Genomic DNA, 25895 nt, shown 5'->3' on the forward strand with positions numbered 1-25895 from the left:
ATTATTAAACCCACCTTTGGAATATGAACCCACACATTTTTTTTAGTGGATGCAAATGGTCTAATGAGACCCAAATGAATTTGACACTTAACCAACATCAAAAAGAGATGTTTATACCAAAAAAAATAAAAATGGGTACATTACTGAAAATTAAAAGCATAATGTCAATGAAGGCGAGAAGTGATAACAAATTTCTAGATATCATTATGGATTACTATTGGAATCCATTTTAAACCCATACAAGAAACTCTACCTCTATTATTCTAACTTCATTTAAACTGCCTTTGGAATTTAAATCTATACATTTTTTCTTACACACAATGGATTTGAGTCCCAGATAAATTTGGTACCTTTTGAATTGCAAAAGTATTTGATGTGTTTATCTTATTTACACAAAGAAATGAAAACTTGAGAGCTTGCTGAAAAAAAAAGAAGCATACCATCAATTAAAGCAAAAACAATGACAAGTTTTCGAACAGTATTACAAGAAACTATTGAAATCCATTATAAAGTTAATGCTCAGATACAAAACCAAAGAGAAAACTATGTCTCTACTATTCCAAGATCATGTAAACTACTTTTCAAACATGAATCCATTATTAAAAAAAATCATTAAAATTCATTCTAAATCAATACCCACTTACAAAACTAGACAGAATCTATGTCTTTATATTCTATATTGTTTACACTACCTCTGAGAAAAGAAACCCCTACATTTTTTCAATGGATACAACTGAATTAACATACAGATCTTTAGAATCACTACCTTTAATTAACATGTCAGAAATTTCTTTTAGATTAAACTATTATCATTAGGGGGATCCATTCCAGTATCTCTGCCTCTTGTTAATACATCGGAAGTTTCCTTCAACTAAACAACTATCATTAGGACGATCCATTACTTCAGAATCCCTGTCTTTCAATTCTACATAATCTACACTACTTTTGAAATATAAACCCATACATTTTTCTTAATGATACAACCTGATTAACATAAATAACCAAGTTTCCCTTACATTAGGGAGATCCATTCTGATATCTCATATCTGCCTCGCATTAATATATCAGAAATATCTTTCAACTAAACGACCACCATTAAAAAGATCCAATCCTTCAAAATCACTAAAAGTTCAAACTATAATATAACTCATATATTCAAAATTTATATCAAATTGATGATATGACATACATCAATTGAATTGTAACCTCTTACATACCTACACAATTTACCCTTCTGAGTAGAAACCCAAACTAGTTCACTTCTACAACAGTACAACATAAAAACCCTAAGCTACCATTCTTCATGCCAGAAGATTACAGAAAATGAGAAGGGAAATGCTGCATACCCTGAATTTAACTTTCAGTTAACCCGCATGAGCATATGTGCCCTACGCCGACGAGGCCTGGGATTGTTCATACACAACACCATAAACATCATTGCCATCAGCAAAGCCACCAGAAATTTAAACCCGTCCCCTGGTCCATCATCCTTTACAACGTAATAAGACCCCATTTTTGCTTCCACAATATGGATCGACTGTAGCAGTCCAGAGATGTTGTAATGGCAGAATACTGATCAATTAGATCAGTCATGGTCGGAATTTATTAACAGAACAAATTAGGGCATCTGGGCTCTCTAGAAATTTCCTGGAAGTCGGTTAGGAGCAAATCAGTCAAAGTAAAGTGGAAATAGACAGAATTTGGCTTACTTTCACAGAAATTACATAAGAATGGACAGAATTTGGCTTACTTTCACAGAAATTACATGAAGAATGGACAGAATTTGGCTTACTTTCACAGAAATTACATGAACTATGGAGAGTTATTCAGAGCCAATCGTTGGGTACAAAGCGGGGCAGGGGTGGGCTTTCCTATCAATCACCATTTGCAGCTGTTTGAAAGCTCAAGTCATAATAGCAATAGAGAGATATTTTTATGTTTAGAAATTGACAAGTGGGATCTTAAGATTATTTTTTACAAATTTGTTGTGATCACTAAGGTTCAAATTTTCAAAGGGTCATTGTGATAGTAAGTTTATGTCTTTGTTGATCTAATGTGCTCCGAGTCATATTCATAGGTTTGGTACTTGGGTCACTTTTTTTAATAGATTTGATCTTTGACCATGAATTTGAGTTTGTACAATGCGCATTCTTGTTTTCTTATTCTCTTTATTTGCAATGCTTCTTTGAGTTTTGAGAGTTGGTGACATTTTAAGTGTTGAACATATGTTTTCATTAATGTCAAAGGAGTATCAAGAAGTTTGTAATCAATGAGAATTAAATGTAATTGTATGTTATATCATAGGAGATGTAATTGTATGTAAGGTCGAAGGAGCTCACTGTGAGGTCAAATCAACATGTAATTGTATAAACTTAACTATCTTAATATCTATGTCCGAGCATTTGAATTTTTCAAGTCCAATGTCATGTTGTGATATTAGTTGAAGTTTGTTTGTAGCATCATATTGCATCTATTCCTTTTGGCGGAGGTAATTTGGAAGGGTGATCTAGAAGTATATGTTGTAAGTTATTCAAATAAAGAGTTCGCCTTGGCAACTTGTTGTGTTCCACATTTTGTCTATCTTGAGAGTTGTGATATGGGCTTTGGAAGAAGAGTGTGTCTACACATGTTGTGTCAAATTCCAAAGTTTTTGGAGTTAATCATTTGTGGATAGAGAGTTTGAAATGACAGAGTGGTCATTGTGCTCAATGGTCGACTAGGTGGTTGTTCGCAATAGATTCGTCAAAGGATTGTAACATGTGCTCACTAGAGGTAGCATGTGAATAACCATTGGGACCAGAAATCTAAAATCTAATCTATTATACTTTCCTACCAACAATATGCATGTATCCTATACACTCATTATATAAACTCCCCTAGTTTTCCACACCTATTACTACACCTCTAATCAACATATCACATCTCCTTCATGTTCATTTTCTCATGAGATGTCTTGCATGTATAACAAAATAAATGAGATAGAAACACCATTAGATGAATTCACTTTCTTGCAAACATCCCATTGTGCATACAATTGTTACATTAGCCATTGTCTCGTGAGATCCTAGCTTAGCCTTATCCTATAGGTTTGGGGACACTATGTTTTGAAATATATAATGGTAGAGGATATATGGTGCCATGTAAGAAAATTTTATGGTATGTGTTTAACTCATTATGTATTGATAAAATAATGATGAAGTTGTTTACAACACCAACAAATTAGGTCTTGAATTGGTTTTATGCTTTATCCCACATCTCAATACATTCTTTTTTTAATTTAGTGCAATTCAATATTGACCTAGAAGGTATCACTTACACAATTAGTACAATGCAAGCAAGATTCCAATGAACATGTGAAAAATTATACATTTTGTTTTAATTCATTTGTTGTTAAAATGAGCCTTAACAATCAATATGAAACATTATTGAACAAAATTCAAGATCTAATAAAGGAGGTTGCTATCGTAGCTGATTTTATCAATGCATAAACACCAAACACATCATTTGAATAGTAACAAGTTACACCTATGTTTAAACATGAGCAACTAATGAATTGTAATAACATGCCATCTACTTGTACTCATGATGACAATGTCCATTTGGTAGACTTTCCTTCACTAGATCCACCTATCGACAATCCTAAAATTCCACCAAACAACTACATGCTTGATATTCTTCTCATGTCATTGGTGGATTTATTTTCTTGTTTCTATCCATATGACGAAAAGTCATAGTTGATGTTACATGTTGACAATAAGAGGACATGGACAACTCGGTTCTTGATATGTTTTTCATAACTTATAGATCTTGAAATATATTGTATGACAATAAATCTTGCACATCACTTGTCCTCACACTAATGGGAATGGAGGACAAACCTTTTTTTTGCTCCCCCCATTATTTGAGCTTTCATAATCACCTCTCTTTGACAAAACAATACACATAGGGCCAACATATTGTTATATATTACCATCATCAAAATATATTTCTCTTACCTCAAATTGATCCCATAACTTCCTAAGCAATATGATAGGCATATATTCTATCCAATCATAGACAAACACATATTGTATAGTCTTTTAAGAAAAACCTTCATAGACCCTACACTACACACCTTGGTTAAAGTGACATCTTTAATAGATTCTACGTTATGTAATTGTTAAAGTGATTCCAACATGGATCTTACATCACAAACATCAAATCACAAAATGTATTCTTCATGGGAGTGAACTCAGCTACAACTCCTTGGTTGTTACATACAACATGATATCATCGTCTTCTCAACTTGCTTTCACATGGTGTTATGGGGGGCAACTTGGTCATATGCCTATGATTTCCTCTATGATTTGTTTTATATTGATCTTTCAAGCTTTATGTGAATATTTACAGTGATATTTATTGGGGTTGTTTTTCACCAAATTCATTAGCAATTATCTTGCGTTTTGTAGATCTAAAGATGTTGTCGTAGAGGGGAAAAAATGAACTTCTTCAATAGGTGGATAACAACCTCCCGAAGATTCACTAATCGACTTCTCCACTCAAGATGTAGTATGTCTTTGTATGTCCTTTAATAGCTCTCTGCACAAGGAAACACACACGGATTATGGACAACAACGCGATGTGCTAGCATTATGTTTTTAACAGCTTGTTATTCCATATTGAGGGGTGTACAATACCTAAGCAAGTATGTGATAAATAAAAAGATTTTTTAGGTACAATTAGTGAATTTTGTGCTTTGTAAATACAAGAAGATATGTCATCTCTTTCTCTTCATATATCTCCTCATATTGAGGATTGTTTGGTTAAGCTAAAATCGTTGAGATCTTAATTAGTTAGTTGTGAAAAAGATAAGTATGATAAAGAATCTATATTTTTTATTATGTCTAAATTAAAAGGACCATTTATTGTGTTTTTTCTACCTTCTATTTCACTATGGATGCCTTAGGTGGACCATTTAACATGCCTTCTTTTGATATATTTTGTGATCATTTGACTAGAGAGCAAGATAATCTTATCCATTTACATCTACTTCCCAAGAGTTAGGCATTGTTAGTATAAACACCCAAAGTCAAAGGAAAGAAGAAATCAAAAACTAAGACAAAATCAAATAAGCCTACCACCTCTTCCAAAGAGGATAAACCTAAGAAGGAGAGACACGCATGCATATTGCAAAAATAGGGGCATGATGAACACAATAGTTACAAAATTTTTTTTTGATGAGTTTAAGCACCTTTTTCAAAAGAAAAATATCCCATTGCCTTCAACAATGTCTTCTAGTACTTCTTCTACACCATCATTATTGAGATAGTCAAGGACAACACAATTAACTAAAGGAGTATATCATATAAAAGGTAAAAATTCTTGCATCTAAAAGACTTGATTTACTTAAGGGGAGTGTCCGTATGAGAAGGGGTAATACTAAATTGATTCACCTCCTAAATCCTATTCACGCTTATTAGTTAAGTTTACATAGGGATCACTTAGGATTGTTATCCCCTTTTGTCTCATGTCATATGATTGTGACACATGTCATTATCCTATGTTATCCTCTCACCTTGCCTATAGAAGCAACACCTCATATGTGCATATATAGTATCATTTTACCATTATTGCGGTTATAATCAAGCAATCTATTCTCTTGAGCTACTCTCTTATGGAAGGTTATTTTTGGTTTTACAAACTTGATCCTAGGAGCTTGAGTGCTTATGTGACTTACAATTTATATCATGATTCGCTAACCTAAGGTGTTGAAATCTGAAAAATAACCAACCTAATTACATTAGAGATACTTATATCTTGTTCACCACATTAAACTTGAATCGAGATAGATACAAAAGTTATTTTTCAATGAAAACACATATAATGATGAGTTTGGTGCATGATGAAGGCATGTATAGAGAACTATTATTCTCTAATAAAAGTTACAAGTTTCCCTAATTTTGAGGTGATCACTAAGCTAATAAATTCTAACTTATTCAACAAATAAACTTATTGCTAGTTCCAAGATGATAGTAGTCACAACTCTTTCTCTACATATGATAGCAACTAGTTTTATCACAATGGCTGGCTAGCTTTCACCAATAGCATGCATCTAATAGATTCCATGAGCTGCCCACAATACAAATTTGGATCAACTAGTAGTGTAGGCAATAGATGTTAGGGTCTACCTTTTTCATTTGTTCAGTAGATTGTGGATAAACATTTTAATAACTACTTGTGTCATAGGTACTGGGTTATATTGCATGTTTGTTGTTAGAATAAGTATTTTCTTTTTTATGATGATCATAAGTAGTATGGAATGATTGTATAATAAAAAGATAACTTATGTAGTAGACTCGCATCCACTTACTCTTTCTCTTTAGTCAATGTGTGTTCAAATTTTGTGAATGGATATTACTATAGTGATATTATGTGTAACTAAAATCTATGCTTAACTTGGTACATTGAGGTTTTGGCATTATAAAATCCCATCCTCAATCAATCAACATAGTCCACTTGGTTAGGTTGGGTAAGGGATTATGTATTTACTTAGGTTGGGATTGTGTTACACCTTGCACTTGAAACAAGAATCAATGCAGACTTATTGAGGACTCAATGGTCAACCAAGAATGAGGCACCTCTTGTTTAAGATGTTGGTATTTAAACTTAATTTTACATGCTTAATAATTCTAATTGCTTTAGTTGATGGATTGTATTTCTATTTAGGGGACTCATATGCATAGAAAAGTTTTGGTGTAACTTTCTATCTTATGCTCACTTTAGTCAACCCATCCAATGATAATTTCGCTTGATATATGCATGCTTCTATGAATTGAAAATGTAATACTATTGCAATATGCAGTGATGATCATTTATGTTCTTATCTATAAAGTAGATTACTTATGGTATTCTTTATTAATTAATGGAATAAGAATAGTGTTTATATTATGTGTTTACCTTAATAGATTAGCTTGATTGAATGAAACTACTTGGCTAAATAAACTCGTGTTTAAGATGTAATAAAAACAATAGTAAAAAGCAAGTAATACCCAGTTGGAATAAAAAAAATAGTAGTAACTAGATGACTTATTACACTTGGGGCTTATTGGAAAACATAAACATAATACTATGAAGGAATAAAATAATGACAATTTTTCAAATAACATTCTAAGAAACTATTAAAATATATTTATAGTTAATGTCCACTTACAAAACTAAACAAAGAACCATGCCTCTTTTGTTCTAATATTATTAAACCCACCTTTGGAATATGAACCCATACATTTTTTTTAGTGGATGCAAATGGTCCAATGAGACCCAAATGAATTTGTCACTTAACCAACATCAAAAAGAAATGTTTATACTAAAAAAAATGGGTACATTGCTGAAAATTAAAAGCATATATAATGTCAATGAAGGTGACAAGTGATAAAAAATATCTAGATATTATTATGGATTACTATTGGAATCCATCTTAAACCCATACAAAGAAATTGTACCTCTATGATAGTTCAACTCATGATCTTTGAGTTTACGCGACTCATAGGCAATCGCATGTCCATCCTGCATGAGAACTGCTGCAAGACCCTCCAAAGATGCATTTGTGCAAACCACAAAGTCACCCAAAGGATCTGGAACTTCTAAGATAGGTGCACTGGTCAAAACGCTCCTTCAAAATCCAAAAAGTTGTCTCACACCGCTCTGACCAAATAAACTTCTTCCCTTTCCTCTGAAGAGAATTAATAGGATGTGCAATCCTGAACAAACCACCGATAATATCCTGCAAGTCCCATAAAACTGTGTACCTCACCCATATTAGTGGGCACTGGCCAATCCACAATCACCTAAATCTTAGAGGGATCCACTGCAATACCCTCTCTTGAAATGACATGGCCAAGGTACTTTCACCTCGGACTGGAAAAAATCACACTTCACCACATTGGTGTACAACTGATTCTCACGGAGACACTGTAAGACTAGCCGCATATGCTCCTCATGCTCCTCCTCTATCCTTGAATAGATCAAAATATCATCTAGGAACACGAGAACACATCTGTCAAGATAGGTCCTGAACACTCCATTCATCAAGCTCATGAAAACCGATGGAGCATTCATCAACCCAAATGGCACCACTGTGAACTCATGATGGCCATACCTCATGCGAAAAGTTGTACGATGAATGTCTGCCTCATGAATCAGCAACCGATGATACCCGGATTTGAGGTCTATCTTGGAGAAGAGCTTCACATCCTTAATCTAATCAAACAAATTATCGATCCTCGGCAAAGGATAACGGTTCTTCACCATCACCTTATTCAACTGTCTATAATCAATGCACAAACGAAGAGACCCATCCTTCTTCTTCACAAACTACATCGACGCACCCCAAGGTGATACACTAGGCTGAATAAATCCCTTCGCCAATAACTCCTCAAGCTGCAATATCAACTCACTCAACTCCTGAGTGGTCATCTGATAAGGAGCCTTAGATATAGGTTGTGCTCCTAGAATCAAATCAATCCTAAAATCAATGTCGTGCTTAGGTGGCATACCTGGAATCTCACTCAGGAATACATCCAAAAACTCCTGCAAAATAGGATGACAAGCAAATACCTCATCTCTACTCTCACCCTCATCCAACTCATCCACTCTAACTACATGAAGCTGACAACCCTTGCACACACGACACTTCATCTGCATCATGAATATCATGCGAAGAGAGATAGGTTGCTTAATACCTACTACCTCCACACTCTTCCCGCTATCATCCAAACACTGTACTCTCTTACCCCGACACTCAATCCTAGCCTGATAAGACTCGAGCCAATCCATACCTAGCACCACTCCATAGGATCCCAAAGATAGAACACGAAGATCCACTGAAGTAGAGAGTACACCCAACTCCAAAAGACAACCATGCACAAGAGAATCCACAACCGCCTTGGATCTCATGGCCAACTCAACCTGCCACCTATCAACCTTCTTTCTTCTTTGCCATAGAAAACCCACATCTCTCTACTAAAGAAGGAGAAATAAAAGAATTAGTAGCACTAGAATCAATTAATACCAAGCAAGAGTTACCACCTATCTCACCTATAGTCTCAACAACAGTGCCTTGATGCTCATCCTGACAGTTTTCAATCGCCACAAACACATGATGGGATCTACTTGCATCACCAACCGTAGGCTCTAAAGTTGCGCGTCTTTGTCCTGACATCTGTGTGGACCTCTGAGGACACTGAGATGCATAGTGACCCAGCTAGCCACATGTGAAACAACTCCCTCTAGTGAAACCTCGTGCAACTGGAGGGGCACTAGACTGTTGCACACTGCCTTTACTAGACTATTGAACACTCTGTGCTAGCTGAGAGTAAACCGGTCGTCTATCACGTTGTCTACCACGATCCCTTTCCTACTGTGATCTAGCTCCATGCACAAAGTTTGGGCCCTAAAAATTCTTCTTCCAATATCGCTGACCACCTCGAGAAGAGGAAGGATAGCTCCTAGCCTGTCTTGAGAACTATGACTGAGTACCTCTCGCAACTGATCCTGAAGCTGAAGCACTAATAGTTTGCGCACTTGCAGAACCTCTCGATGCCAAAGACAACTTCTCCTCAATCAGTTGGTCCTTCTCCACCACTACCACCATAGACTTGGGTTCGAGAACCCGAACGTCACCACCAATGCGGTCGTTAAGACCCCTAATGAAATGGTGCACAAGCATCGCATCATCATCTGCAATCTGAGAGTACTGCCTAAGATCAAAGAATTTCTTCTCATACTGCTCAACTATCACACCTTGTTGCCTCAAATCATGGAACTCATCAACCCTACGTTGCCTCCAAAGATCTGGCAGAAAACGAGCACAAAATCGCTAAAGAAATAACTCCCATGATACTGTCGCAATATCCAAATGGAGCTTCTGCTCCTCCATACGCCACCACGTGGAAGCAAAATCTCAAAGATGCATAATCGCACACCTAGCCTTGGTGTTACTGCCATACGAATGCATGGCAAAACACCTACCCAAGTCGAGCAGGCAAGTCTCTGCCTCCAATCCATCACTGAAACCATCAAAAGTAGGGGGACAATCCCTAAGGAGATCTCTCATATGACCAGTTGTAGCCACAACCTAATCCAACAAAATCTACTCTCCTACGAGGTGAACGTGAACGCTCCCTCTCATGCTCTTGATACTCAGCTCTATCCTCATGACCCAAATGATGAGACTCCTCCTGACGATTCTCCTATTACCCTGGACCTAGTTGGTCAAGAAGATTATGAAGTGTTGTAACCAACTGTGGAATTGCATCACCACCTCCCTGATCCTGCTGCTGCTACTTCTTGTGGTGTGACTCGTCAGAAACCTTGGGATGAGGATTCTGATGAGTACCCATGCGACCACCACAACCGCGACCATGACCTCTATCTCTAGCAGGCATCTTGTCTATCCAAGACGCAAAAAAGTCTATAAGCTAAAATCTAGGGCAAATAAGAAAAAGAATAACAAGCAAGGATACATCGTTGGTTTAACCCGTGCTAACATGTGCTAACTCGCACAATGGGCTCATATGAAACCAGAGTATCCAGTGTATGAACATGGGCTTTGATACCAAATGTAATGCTCACCAAAATACCCTAGAGAAATAATCTAAAATCTACTAATCAAATGGAGAATTTAAAAAAAAAATACATTCATTACATTATTCCAACATTAACACATATCAACACAACATTATCCAATTGCAATAACACATAAAAGTACATGCATGAGAGCGTAAATCAACATTACACAAGCAGAGCAATTCTATCGATCATTTCTTCAATTATAATCTTGCAACAATATCCTTCCCTAGGGTATCTTAATGTCACTACTTGACTTCATCACATTACAACATTTATCTAACTAGAAGGTCATATTTATCATCCTCTAACCATTTACTTTTATGCATCTAATAATTATTATCATTTATGCAAGGTTCAAACACATAGTATACTTTATTAAAACATTATACAAATCATTTAACCTTAGATGTCAATGATCACCTAGTTACTCGAGTAAAGATCAATGCTATCCATTCCTTTTTACTATCATTCATTCTACAACATAACATAATACTATCCATCTCATAAATGTAATGCAACTCAATACATATAAACTATTTCATTCACATGGTTACTTTAATCTCATAGCAAATGTGTATTACATCATGAAATAGTCATAGATCTATACCTAATTCTAACATCAAGTTCTATTACAACTTCCTTCTTCAAATACATGATAATATCATATACAAGGATACATCATTTATTTTACATATACATTTCATTATGATACAATGCCTTCTTTTCATGAACATAGAAAATCAGTTCCAAAGTGCAATCTCATGAAAAATCCATTCCACGCACGCAACACCAAAGAGAGTATCTCAATGGAAGAAGGCAATGAACCACCCGACCATGTGGGACCAATCAAGGAACCACCCCCCGTGCTAGGAGATGACAAAGGTTCCAACTCACACTCATGACCTAAGCTGACACCTATCAACCAACAGATACATCAAGAATCAACAAGACTCCAACAAGAGATCACAACATAAAGTTGCAACACAAGGCTAAAATCATCAATAGATCCTCCAAAGGCATAATCAATAAAGCAAAGCATATGGACAATGGACACATGTAGGGAAAGAGTGTTATCACATGCTATCCTCACGATAGAAGGGACCAAGCCTCACCTTGATAGACATGCAGAACCATCTCAATCTTGGAGCCATTCAAGGGAGATTGGTTTACCGCTTCAACAGTCTTCCCAAGCTCATCTTGAGCGCGCACGCTTCTAGGGCTATGAGGAGGGGCACACGATCCATTATTATCTTATTTAGTGAATTCCTAATACCCAAAACCCACTAATCAATTGTTTAAGTTATCACTTGCAATTACAACAAACTCTTCATGTTGTTCCAGTAAGTCTAGACCCACTCCTAGAGGCTTAATGCTCAAGACCTTGGTCCACATATGCAAGAGCCCACTCTCCCTACCATAGACCATTACCATAGGGTGAAAATACATATCAAATGAACACATAAAATCATCATGAAGGCCAAAGAGGATACAATAACAATTTCAACAAACTAAGCACCAACTGAGTAAAATGGACTCATGAATCAAACTCAAGGAAAGAGGCCTTCACAAATGCAACATCAGAAATAAGCCAATCATGAATGGAAACCATAAAAGAGATCCAAATAGAATCATATTCTCAACAATGAGGCATAACACATCCCACTGGAGTCATATAATCAATCCCTCAACAACGAGGCACTCTCCCTCTCGCTGGAGCTTCAAATCGCATAGGAACACCTCAACGGTAAGGCATGAACCTTCTTACCGGAGAACATGAAACATCATAAGAGATCAAAATACATCATAATCAACTCTGGAAATGTCAATACATATTGCACAAGCCTCTGGAGTATTCACACAAACAAAGATGCACTCAAACGGGCTAAAAAATGACTTCTTGAGACCCCCGAGACAACTCAGCGCCCCTGATTCCTAGGATGGTGTTCTTGGTATGTATGCTAGTGTTTCTGGTATGTATGCTAGTGTTTCTAGTTTCTAGGATGGTGTTTTTGGTTTCTAGGCTTGCACCTGCAAATCAAGATCTTAGCACTCATGGCATGTTTGTCAACGCTTATCGTATGTATAGTGGTGTTTTGTGGGATGGAGGATGGCATTCTTAGCATGCAGGGTAGTGTCCCTAGTATATAGTACAATGTTCTTGGGTGTTTGCATAGCGTTCTTGGAAGAAGTGCAGAAAACTGAGCAAATTTGAGTCCTAAGGCTTAGGAAGGGGCATAGGAGGTCACAGGGATCAGAAACGCCCCTCATAATGCATACAGAGGGTCTAAGACATCCAAATAGCAACAAGGACAACCAACACATTCACTACATGCTCATTGGTAAAAATTACAGAAGAAATCCTCTCTCCTACTGAGCATAATCTGAGGTATAAGGAGCCAAAACCACGAGGAGAGAGAGAGAGAGAGAGAGAGAGAGAGAGAGAGAGAGAGAGAGAGAGAGAGAGGGGTAACAACCAACAAAAGGAGACTCAAGCAAGCTAGGTAGGGACTAAATGCAGTCAAAGCAAGTGGAAGAAAGAGTCTGTACACTCACAGTGCAGTCATAGAGAAATCACAAAAAGCACAATGAAGACATAGAATCAAATCTGCATATTCCCCATTCTCAGACTTGCATAATAGATTGAAATCCATCAAGGCAAATCATTTCCACAATCAAACCAATCCCCAAGAGCAATCAAAACTAATTGCAAACACGAAGAAGACAATCTTTTCTGGAAATAAAATACAAAAGAAAGAAGCCACCAACCTGCAATTCGCAAAACCAAAAATTGAATATGAAATCTGAAATAGCCAAGCCTTCACAAATCCAAATCACAATCTAATCTTCAAACCAAATTCGAAAGCCTTTTGCAATGATCTGTCGGATAATTAACCCATGCACAGAACAACAAGCCAGAATAAATAGAAAAAAATAAATTATAGACTATAGTTTTTCCCATCAATAGGAAAATTCTATAAAGCATATATCATACCCTACCATTGCAAAGTTCGAAAAATACATATTATAAATATATATTTCTTACCTACTCAATCAAGCCAACCAATCAAAAATAAAGGTAGGTAAAATAAATCAAAACTCAATTACTATAGTATATGAATGACAATCAATTAGGAAATACAAATATTTCCTCATAATTAGATGGTAGGTAGAAATAATATTATTTACAAATAATTACTTCATGTTTTAATTAAATAATTCCCACACAATAATTTATAATTAATTATCATTATTCATAATAATACCAATAAATAAATAAAATAAAATAAATAGAACTCAAATAAATAATTAAATAAAAATCATCTCAACAACAAATCAAACAGATTAAATTATTAAATAATAAATGAAGCTCAATTAAATATCAATAAATTAAATTAAATAGATTAATTACTTAATTAGATTCTTAATAGAATGAATAATTCAATCATGCAATAAAACCAATAACCAAACCACGACTTAGCAAGTCAAAGAGATTTGATCTCATGACCTATGAAACAAGGTGTTAGAGATTTAACCATTACACCAAATCTCTTAGTTGACCCTAAAGGGAAATCAACCAAGCAAAAGACATCAAGATAAACTAACAAGGTATACATCTTAAACGTAGAGTGTGTGAGGGAAACTATGTCATCTCCGACAACTTGTCATTGAGATAGAGACACGCCCAGATCTGTGGAACCAGGTGGAGTCGATGTCCGATACTTGCAAACCTGCGTCAAAGACCAACACGACATATACAATACATATACATCACAATAAACAGACATGTGATAGAGAATCACGACGACATATCTCACTCGCAATGCGTGATATGACATCGTCTCTACTCATGAAAATAGTCACAATATAATACCAAAACACTGCATAGAATCATCATCATTAGGTAGGGTTAGTATCATCATCAGTCACATAATCCTAATAAATAATAATCATATGTAAATTCACGAGTCATATAAATCCATCCATCTAGAAGATACTATATATCAACATCCATAAGAATCAAATATCATATAATAAATCACACATCATCAATCATAAAAGTCTCCGATCATAGAGAGTCATATCAAATACTATGAATCCACTTAAAGTCTTAGTATCGATACCATCCAAAATATAAATCAAAATGCAAATCTTAAAAAGACACTACACTAAACTACCAAATGCCAAAAGATTACATAATATCAAAAAGGAAATGCTGCATATGTGCCCTACGCCGACGAGGCCTGTGATTATTCATACACAACACCATAAACGTCATTGCCATTAGCAAAGCCACCAGAAATTTAAACTCGTCCCCTGGTCCATCTTCCTTTACAAGGTAATAAGATCCCATTTTTCCTTCCACAATATGGATCGACTGTAAGAGTCCAGAGAGATGTTGTAATGGCAGAATACTGGTCAATTAGAACAGTCATGGTCGGAATTTATTAACAGAACAAATTAGGGCATCTGGGCTCTCTAGAAATTTCCTGTAAGTCGGTTAGGAGCAAATCAGTCAAAGTAAAGTGGAAATAGACAGAATTTGGCTTACTTTCACAGAAATTACATGAAAAATGGACATAATTTGGCTTACTTTCACAGAAATTACATGAAAAATGGACATAATTTGGCTTACTAGGGTTATTCAGAGCCAATCGCTGGAGACAAAGCGGGCCAGGGGTGGGCTTTCCTATCAATCCCCATTTGCAACCGTTGAAAGCTCAAGTCATAATAGCAATAGAGAAGAAATTTTAGGTTTAGAAATTGACAAGTGGGATGTTAAAGATTACTTTTTATAAATTTGTTATTCTGACTAATTAATCAATGTATGAAGGTGTATTGTTGTTGTGACCATTAAGATTCAAATTTTTAATGGGTAATTGTGACGGTAAGTTTATGTTTTTGTTGATCCAAAGTGCTCTTAGTTATATTCATAGGTTTGGTACTTGGGTCACTTTTTTTAATAGATTTGACCTTTGGTCGTGAATTTGAGTTAGTTCAATGCGCATTCTTGTTTGTTTTATCTTCTTATTTGCAATGCTTTTTTTTGTGTCGAGGGTTGATGGCATTTTAAGTGTTGAACATATGTTGTCATTGATGACAAAGGAGTATCAAGAAGAAGTTTCTAGTCAATGAGAATTAAATGTAATTGTATGTTATATTATAGGATATGTAATTGTACGTGAAGTCAAAGGAGCTCACTATGAGGTTGAATCGACATGTAATTGTATAACCTTAACTATCTTAATATCTATGTATGAGCATTTGAATTTTGAAGTACAATGCCATGTTGTGATATTAGTTGAAGTTTGTTTGTAGCATCATATTGCATCTATTCCGTTTGGCGGAGGTAATTCAGAAGGGTGATCTAGAAGTATATGTGGCAAGTTACTCAAATAGTGAGTTTGCCCTGGCAACTTGTTGTGTTCCACATTTTGTCTATCTTGAGAGTTGTGATATGCGCTTTTGGAAGGAGAGTGTGTCTACACATGTTGTGTCAAATTCCAAAGTTTTTGGAGTTAATCTTTTGTGGATAGAGAGTTTGAAATGACAGAGTGGTTATCGTGCTCATTGGCTAACTAGGTGGTTGGTTGTCATTGATGCGTCAAAGGATAGTAACATGTTCTCACTTGAGGTAGTGTGTGAATAACCATTGAGATCATAAATCTAAAATCTAATCTAGTATACTTTCTTACCAACAATATGCATGTATACTATACAGTCATTATATAAGAGGTTCACCCCCATAGTTTTCCACACCTATTACCGCACCTCTAATCAACATATCACATCTCCTTCATGTTCATTTTCTCATGAGATGTCTTGCATAGATTAAAAAAAAGGGGGATATAGAAACACCATTGGATAAATTCACTTTCTTGCAAACATCCCACTATGCGTACAATTATTACATTACCCATTGTCTCATTAGATCCTAGCTCAACCTTCTCCTATAGGTCTAGGGACACTATGTTTTGAAATATATAATGGTAGAGGATGTATGGTGCCATCTAAGAAATTTTTATGGTATGTGTTTAACTCATTATGTATTGATAAAATAATGGTGAAGTTATTTACAACACCAATAAATTATGTCTTGAATTAGTTTTATACTTTATCCCACATCTCAATACATTCTTTTTAAAATTTAGTGCAATTCAACATTGGCCTAAGTTATCACTTACACAGTTAGTACAATGCAAGCAAGATTCCAATGAACATGTGAAAAATTATGCATTTTGTTTTCATTCATTTGTCGTTAAAATGAGCTTTAACAATCAATATGAAGCACTATTGAGCAAAAATCAAGATCTTATAAATGAGGTTGCTATCATAGTTGATTTTATCAATGCAAAAACCCCAAACACATCATTTGAATACTAACAAGTTACACCTTCGTTTAAACATGAGCAACTAATGAATTGTAATAACATGACATCTACTTGTACTCATGATGACAATGTCCATTTGGTAGACTTTCCTTCACTAGATTCACCTATTGACAATCCTAAAATTCCACCAAACAACTACATGCTTGGCATTCTTCTCATGTCATTGGTGGATTTATTTTCTTATTTCTATCCATATGACGAAATGTCACAATTAATGGCGCATGTTGACAAAAAGAGGACATGGATAACTTAGTTCTTGATATGTTTGCCATAACTTATAGATCTTGAAATATATTGTATGACAATAAATCTTGCACATCACTTGTCCTCATACTAAGTGGAATGGGACAAACCCTTTGCTTGCTCCCCCCCATTATTTGAGCTTTCATAATCACCTCTCTTCGACAAAACAATACACATAGGGCCAACATATTGTTATATATTAACATCATCAAAATATATTTCTCTTACCTCAAATTGATCCCATAACTTTGTATGCAATAGGATAGGCATATATTCTATCCAATCATAGACAAACACATACTGTATAGTCTTTAAAGCAAAACCTTCATGGACCCTACGCTGCACACCTTGGTTAAAGTGTCATCTTTATAGGTTCTACGTTATGCAATTGTTAAAGTGATTCCAACATGGATCTTACATCACAAACATCAAATCATGGAATGTACTCTTCGTGGAAATGAACTCAGCTGCAACTCATTGGTTGTTACATACAACATGATATCATCTTCTTCTCAAGTTACTTTTACATGGTTTTATGGGGGGCAACTTGGTCATATGCCTATGATTTCCTCTATGATTTGTTTTATATTGATCTTTCAAGTTTTTTGCAAATGTTTATAGTGATATTTATTGGGGCTGTTTTTCACCAAATTCATTAGCAATTCTCGTGTTTTTGTAGATATAAAGATGTTGCTCAAGCAAATAAATGTAAAAATATACAAGACAACCATCTAAAAACGTATCATCTTAAATAGATATCAGTTTTAATTATTATTTTCATTTTAGAATGCATAATTCATATAAATTCATGTGCACACTAAAGTTGAGGACACAATGTAAAGATGGAAAATGCATAGTTCACTTTTCATGGACTCAAGTGACCATTTCAATGTGCAACATAACCTTAATTCTACATTGCACTTTCTTTGGTACTGAAACTCTGAAACCCATATTGTGCCTTGGTCACATGTGCATTTTGGATTCTTTCATGTGCACTAATGTCCCTACACACCATTGAGTACGATAGTGTCCACAACATTTGAATATTTGACTTTTTTATTTTCCAACTCCTTTTTTGTGTATTGAACAAAGCAAAGTTACAAAGAATGCAAGCCACCAATAGGTAGCTGAATGAGATAAAAGAAACACTATCTTTCAATAATTACAATTAAAATACAAATGGTTGAAGCCAAAAATTACAACAGTCAGTACTTGAGCTGCAGCCTTTATATGACATGGGCCAAGGATTTTGTTGTCCTGAAGCTATTTTATCCTAGTCTTGAATTTGTTGAAGCTTACCCAAGCAAAGTTACAGAGAATACAAGCTACCAATAGGTAGTTGAATGAGATATAAGAAACATCATACTTCAATAATTACAATCACAATACAAATGGCTGAAGCCAAAAATTACATCATTCAATATTTAAGCTGCAGTCCTTTATGACATTAACCTAGGATGTTGTGCTGAAGCTATTTAACCTGGTCTTGAATTTGTTGAAACTGATCCAACAAAGTTAAAAAAGAATAAAAGCTACCAATAAGTAGTTGAATGAGATATAAGACACACTATCTTTCATTGATTACAATGACAGTACAAATGGTTGAAACCAAAAATTATAACAATCAATATTGGAGCTACGGCTCTTTATGACATGGACCAAAGATGTTGTCTTCAAATTGTTTAATCAGATCTTAAATTTACTGGAGCTGATCCTGCTTTATTGATATTTATTCTTATCATTTCACTTGTGTGCAAATAATCATGAACAATGCAAGAACTATTTCTTTATCATATGCTAATGATGTCTTGTACATCAAGATTTAGATTGCTGTCCTCTGTAATACTGTTGTAATGCTGTTTTTACAGCTGTTTTTGTTGATGTTACTTTTGGTAGTACTGTTGTATTGTTGTTATTACAACTAATAGACTTTTTGTTACAGCTGTTTTGCTGATATGCTGCTATAACTTTGTTGTTTGTTTCTTAATCCAATAAAAAAAAACATTTCTTTATAATAAGACAAGTAAATTCACACCAATCAATAAGAACAATATTAAACACACAACAATATGAATTGGCACAAGTATCAACACACCACAGTAGAATTCATTACTGCACTTCTATAGCTACATCTAGATTTACACACAAATTACACTGATAACCTAAGTATCATGCATATCTCCAAAGAACTCTTAAATCTTTGCACCTCTATAACTACATCTAGATTTACACACAAATTACACTGATAACCTAAGTATCACACTGATAACCTAGGCATCGTGCGTATCTCCAAAGAACTCTTAAATCTTTTCAAATCTTTTTATTGGGTTTAATTCATAACTAGAAAGCTGCAAATTTCACCTCATAAAAAGCTTCTAAAGGTGCCTATGATACCACAAAGCCTAGATATTGCAAATACCAGTGAAAACTAGATTCAGTGAAGTATAGGTTGCACAGGACACTATTGCATGAAAGAAGACACTGCCGCAGAGAAAAGGACACTACCGTACAGTAGCGTCCAAATTTGACCAACTGTGACCAACTGTGCAGGCAAGGTTTCAGATCACCTCTAGTGCGTCAGTTTTCATATCAGACACCTGACAAACACGACTGATAAACAGTCTTTAACAACAGTTAACTATCAACATTAGTGAGAATTTTCAACATTTTTCCTTGTTTCCATCTTAACATTTCTACAAGCAATCTTTAATTTGAAATCCAAAAAGTTTTAATGATTTATTATCTACATAAGATTCTAAATTAAAATCTATTAATTTTAAACACTGCAGTAAGCAAGACAAAATGCTGTCAAATTACCTGTGTTTTAAGAATGTTCAGAAATTGTACATTCCTTACTATCCTTATAGATGGCTAAAATACAATTTTCAAACCCTCTTTGAGGACAGGGTAGCTTCAAATAAGGCACATGGAACTTGGTCTTTAAATTGGAAAAGTAAAACACCATCCAGGTCCCTTCCAAAAAAGGGTTTGAAAAGAAATATTCTTCCAGTTTTTTTTTTTTTTTAATAACATACTAATTCTTCAACATTTGAGTGTTGGACGGGGTACAAAGCAGAATCGGTAAAAATGAGTTCAATAATCTAAATACTCTCTATTTTATTTATTAAAAATTCAATACAGACATCAAACCTGAAGTTGAGTGATTCTAACTTAACAAGTGGTGCATGTTCAGTTTACAAAAATCAATAAGGCTTCTTTATAATAGGTCACAATTTTTTTGGGATGAATAAGTCTTACTGAATCTTTTATTGCAGAATTCAAAAAGGGTAATGATAAAAAGACATACCCTCAGAATCAAAACAGACCAAAACAAAGATGAGAAACATAAAACAGGGGCCAAGCCCACAAAGCTTAAAAGTTTATGCAGTCCCAACAAAGAGGACACTGATCAGTCCCAACAAAGAGAGAACACTGATCAATCCCTAGCTTTGTTCAATCCCAAGCTTTGAGGCATAAATACTTCATAGTCACCAAAATAATACAGCATATTTACAGAAAATAGGAGGAATTTATGCAGCCACCAAATGCCCCACATCCAACCTCTGGTTATATTCTCACATAATTAGAGTTTGGATGCTGGTGTGGCCAATTAGTTGACTGTAATCTAAAATAATGTTACTCTTATTCATTTACCCACATACCCTGAAAATCAGTGTCACAGTCCCACCAGTGACCCCAAAGCTTTAATCTTCTTTTCTTCCCACTGCAAAGAGGAAAAACCCTAGAGAGTGGAAATAAAAAAGACCAAACCATTTTATCATGCGCGCTTCATTACGAGTGCTCTCCCGCGCCTGCCTGGCCCGCGAGCTGTTGGCATGCACACTACAAACGCCAGCAATGCTAACAGCAATGCCAAAAGAATCCCAAACATACCTATTTCAGGGAAGCCACCTCCGCCGCCATTTTTCCCATTTGATTTTATTATATAGATGGACTCCATCAGATATAATTTTGATTCTGCTCAGTCCCAAAGCCAGGGAATTCTTCAGCAAACAGAGCACAGAGAGAAAGGCTTATCAGAATGCCAGATCTACACGTTTGTGCCAGATTCACAGAAAGTGGGGGCATATAAAGCAAGGAAGTAATTATTGGAGGGTTTTATAAAGTTGAGATAGACGGATAGCTGTTTAGGGCTTATTGATGAGACCAAGCAGAAGAAACAAAAGGACAACAGAGAAGGAACAAAATTGACGTGGTTTGCAAGTGGAATTATGTGGCCCTCATTTTCGACAGGGTAACCACCACTTTCAATTGATACGTAAGTTAAATGGAACTATACTGCTTATACAACTGGATTCCTGTTAAAACCATCTTCAAAGAAGAACGTCAAACAGCGGCCACAAGCTTGTTTTAAGTAAATTTCTCAGAAATTCTGACTTGGTGTGCTCATCTTTTCTAGCAATCCGTACTGCATTAGTAAACATCACAATTACGATTCGTGTTCAATTCTGTGCCCTTCATAACTTGCATTTCACACGTTTTCCTTCTTTGCTCTGACTGTGTTCAATACTGTAGTGATTGTTAATCATGAAACAAAACAAATTCTGTTGGCATCTACACTCTGCTATATATGGTTTAATAAAATATTAGAGGAAATACTCTAGTGAGGGCCTTTCAATGGTTGCCATATTAGTTGTTGACATTTGTTGATTTAATGTTCAATTTTTTGAATACCATTGTACCAAAAGTTGTTACTTTAAAATTGTTATTCTTCATGATAGACTAACCATAGTTGTTAAAAGCAATCAATCATGTGATGCCACATCACTTGCATAACTATAGGTTCACTCTTGCACGACTATTGGTATCATTTTTTTTTGGGGGGGGCTATTTTGGGCACCTTAACAAAAACATGCTGATGCGGCATAATATTTGATGACGTGACCTTGAAATCTTAGTTGGATGCAAAGGACTTGCCAAATAAGCTGTCGTGAAAAATTTGGAGTGATTTGAAATTTCCATGTGCTCATGGATCCTCTCCCTTATTTACAATGTGATAATTGTTTCTTTTTAACAAAATTAGAGATAAATGAATACCTTTTTATTGGTTGTAGTAAGATTTGGTTATGAAGATAGCCACTCAAAATCTAAAGGTATATGGAAAGCACAAGATACTCAAAAATCAATATATAAGAATAAATGATATTCCTATCAAAGAATGCAAACACAATGAGATGAATACAATAGAATGAGATTGCAAGAAGGAACTCCTTGATTATATAGGCCAAGGTGAGACATAAGATAACATAAGATTATGACAAGTGTTACAATCTTATGATATGCGACATGGAGTGATAAGTATCTTATGTGTACCCTAAGTAAGCTTAAGCATTTAGATGTGAAAGAGACCTAATAGTGGAACGAGTTACATAATATCCCTATTCACACCAATTATTATAAAGAAGAAAATTATTATTTTATATAAAAATTTAGATTAATTCTACTAATTTAAATAAATAAGTTGGAATTAGAAAATAATTTTAAAATTTACTAGAAGAAGTAAATAAATTAAATCTCCATAAGAATGAACTTCAAAGATGCCCATAATCTTCTTACAATTTGGACTAGGAGTGAAATTATGTAATTGTGATGTAATTAAAGGCGTGTGTGAACCACTAAAGGTTATTATTAATAAATTCAAATATTTAATTTATATTGCAAATTTATGTTACATGATAAATAAATATATTTTAATTATTTTTGTGACTAATTTGGACTAAATATTTTTTATTTATTTATTTTTGTTTAACTTGAACTAACCCCTATTTTGTAAGATGTGTGAAGAATGTTGGTTGATTTACTGGTACAAGGGTGTAAGGTGAAGTAGATTTAATAGTTTCATAAGAAAGAGCTCTTAATATCAACTCTATGTCAAAGACCTTTGTGAGCATGTCATGTCTTAAAGTTTTGTATTATAATATTTAATATGTAATTTATTGATTAATAGAGTCTATGGGTATTGTATGAATGTTTATGCTTAACTTTAATGAGTACATAGATAGAGGGTTGTACAAGCAATAATTATTAATTAATGAAGTCTATAGATCTTGTATGATTGTTTTTCCTTGATTGACATGACTACATTTTTAAAAATTCATATCCACTTATGAATGTGCCCTATCATGATGTCAATAATATCTCCCATTTAATTTTTTGATTAAATTTAAATAATATTTTATAATAAATTAAAAATAATGCAATAGATATATGTTAAATACAAATAATTAAAAAAAAATAACATAATATCATCCTCATTTTAAAAATCCTTAAAAAAAAAGAAAGAAAGAAAGATGAATATTGGTGTCCCCAAGTTTAAGAATTAAATTAAAAGAAAGCAATCAAAAAATTAAAATGTTAGTTGACTATAGCACCCAAAGAAAGTTGTGCCTCTATATTAAAAATTGCCTATATACCTTAAAAAATAAAGTGTCCAACCTAGGAGATTTGAATTCTTCTATTCCAACCCCATAAGGAGTCATGCAAAGAGAATGAGGTCATGGGTCTAGGCAAATTTAAGAGCAAAAGAGAAAATAGAAAAGAGGGTGTTAGAGGAAAGAGGATTTTTTTTTTTGGCAAATTGACTAAGGGAGGGAGTGCATTGCAACAATTTTCTAGACATCATAATTGTTTTGGATGTCATATAAGTAGATTATTCTATTTGCATTGTTGTTCATTCAATTGGGTTTTCTAGTTCCCACTTTATCCAAGCTAATAGTTTGAATACCTTGGATGCCCTTCTCTTTGAGTTTTCATTTATATGTTGTTGTTTTGACACCATTTCCTTGAGTTTTCCTTTATTTGATATTGTTTTTAGATGTAATTAGTTTATCTCTTTATTGCTCACTTATTTTGTCTACAAGAACCACTAATAATTGTAGGTTTGAGTTCTAAGATCTTGTGTTTATTGCTTGGGTTGCTTAGAAAGTCATTTTAGGAAGGGGTTCTTTCTAGGTTATATATTACTCATAAAATTTATGTTATGTTGGTGGTCAATGTTGTTTGAACAAAATTTTGGTTTTTTATTTTCTAATATGACTATTTATTGATTGTAATATGGGCTTTAGTTGGCATTTCCAACTTTACGATACACTCTTTGTATGTATTTTGCTTTTTTTAATCTTTATGGTCAATGTTTTAGGGATCTTCTCTATATTCATTTTAGTAGATTTTCACAATCTATGATACTATATATGTGTTGCTTCTAGATTTGATTGTGTAAGTGTTTTTTTCCTCAAATCTAGAAGCAACACATATATAATCTTCTCTATATGACAATTATCTATTGTGATGTTTAATTAGAAGTGTTATTCATACAAGACAAATCTTCAAAGTTCCTTTTTACAAATGTAAATATTGGTTGCATTTTTAGTAGTTATGTCTAAAACTAAAATGCTAAAATAATGTGTTTTGCACATTTTATTTAAGAGTCTCCATTAATTGTGTAGTGATGTAAATTGTTGCCCCTTACAATTTCACACTCCTTTTTTGTCCCTTGCTTTAGTATGTCTCCTCCTAGCTCTTTTTCAAGCCTATTTTTGGCCTTGTATTGCACAACTAATGTCTTATGATTATATGGTGATCCGACTCTCTATTATGATCCTATGCACACTGGAGCTACCTTTGTTTCACTCCCTAAGTGTCATAGTCCCCCAGATTGGGCTCAATTTTGAATATGCCAGTGTACCAATTCCTGCTAGTTGAATTCCAATCTTGATATTTTAATATGACAATTGGAGGTCATCCTAATTTATGAAATACCTTGAGAACCCTAGATAAGAGCACCTTTCCTAATTAATTTTCACCAACCCACGTTCCAATCAACTCCTAGAGAAAGTATTATAAGAAAAATTCTTTAGATCTAAGCATTATAGAGCAACAAGTTGCATTAATCTTCATGCAAGTGATTTTTCATGATTGATCTTATCTTGTCAAGTTATGTTATTGCATCAACATTAGTGGGTCCTATCCAAAGTGTTGGACATTAGAGTTGTTGGGATATGTTGTTGTCATTGATGTCAACATATTCCTGTGTTGTAGAGAATCGGTTGTTGCAGAGAGTTGGCTTTGGTGATCTAACGTAGATGTTTGATGCGGTTTATTGGGTTTTGAGATGCTTATCTCTAGTTTATTCAGTATGATTTTCATGATTCTATAAGGTGATTTGGTCAATTTATGTGATCCGGTATGGTGACTGGTTTTTCAGTGTTCTGTGTTGTAGAATGGTGGTATTTGATTCATATTTCTTCGGAATGAGTTGCAAATTTTGGAGAGTGTTTGGGACGTTCATGTGTGTCCTCTGATTAGATGGTTTATGATTTGGAACTTCGCAAGCATGTCTTTTAGTTTGTCAGTTGGTGTTCTTGTGCTTCGGTGATGGTGTTAATGATGAGTCTTATGATTTGAGTTGTTGCGGTGATTGTGGTAGAATTCATGATGCTTTTTGATGTTCTCTGATCATATGCTATGCATTTTGGTGGTCCGCGTTGATCGTGATGCGCGTTAATGAAGATTTTATTGGTACGCTGGTATTCTTCATGTTATGCGACATATTCAGTGGTGTAGTGTGTTGCGAAAGATCTTAGTAAGTTATTTGATAGTGTTGTGTGTTCGAGGATTTGATTTGGGTCCTTGCTATGT

At 34.6% G+C, this 25895-nt stretch overlaps 1 long non-coding RNA gene across 2 annotated transcripts; it reads right to left on the reverse strand.

Moving 5' to 3' along the window:
- Nucleotides 1–1129: 1129 nt before the first annotated feature.
- Nucleotides 1130–1989, reverse strand: LOC131072153 (uncharacterized). 2 transcript variants are annotated; one of them, XR_009112667.2, is made up of 2 exons: nt 1793–1989; nt 1130–1647 (listed from the first exon to the last, which is right to left on the reverse strand). It is a non-coding gene; the product is annotated as an uncharacterized LOC131072153 (long non-coding RNA). The 2 variants fall into 2 exon arrangements; XR_009358144.1 differs by having other exon boundaries at nt 1766–1989.
- Nucleotides 1990–25895: the final 23906 nt, after the last annotated feature.

The sequence above is a fragment of the Cryptomeria japonica genome, chromosome 6, assembly GCF_030272615.1.
Source record: "Cryptomeria japonica chromosome 6, Sugi_1.0, whole genome shotgun sequence".
NCBI classification, from domain to species: domain Eukaryota; kingdom Viridiplantae; phylum Streptophyta; class Pinopsida; order Cupressales; family Cupressaceae; genus Cryptomeria; species Cryptomeria japonica.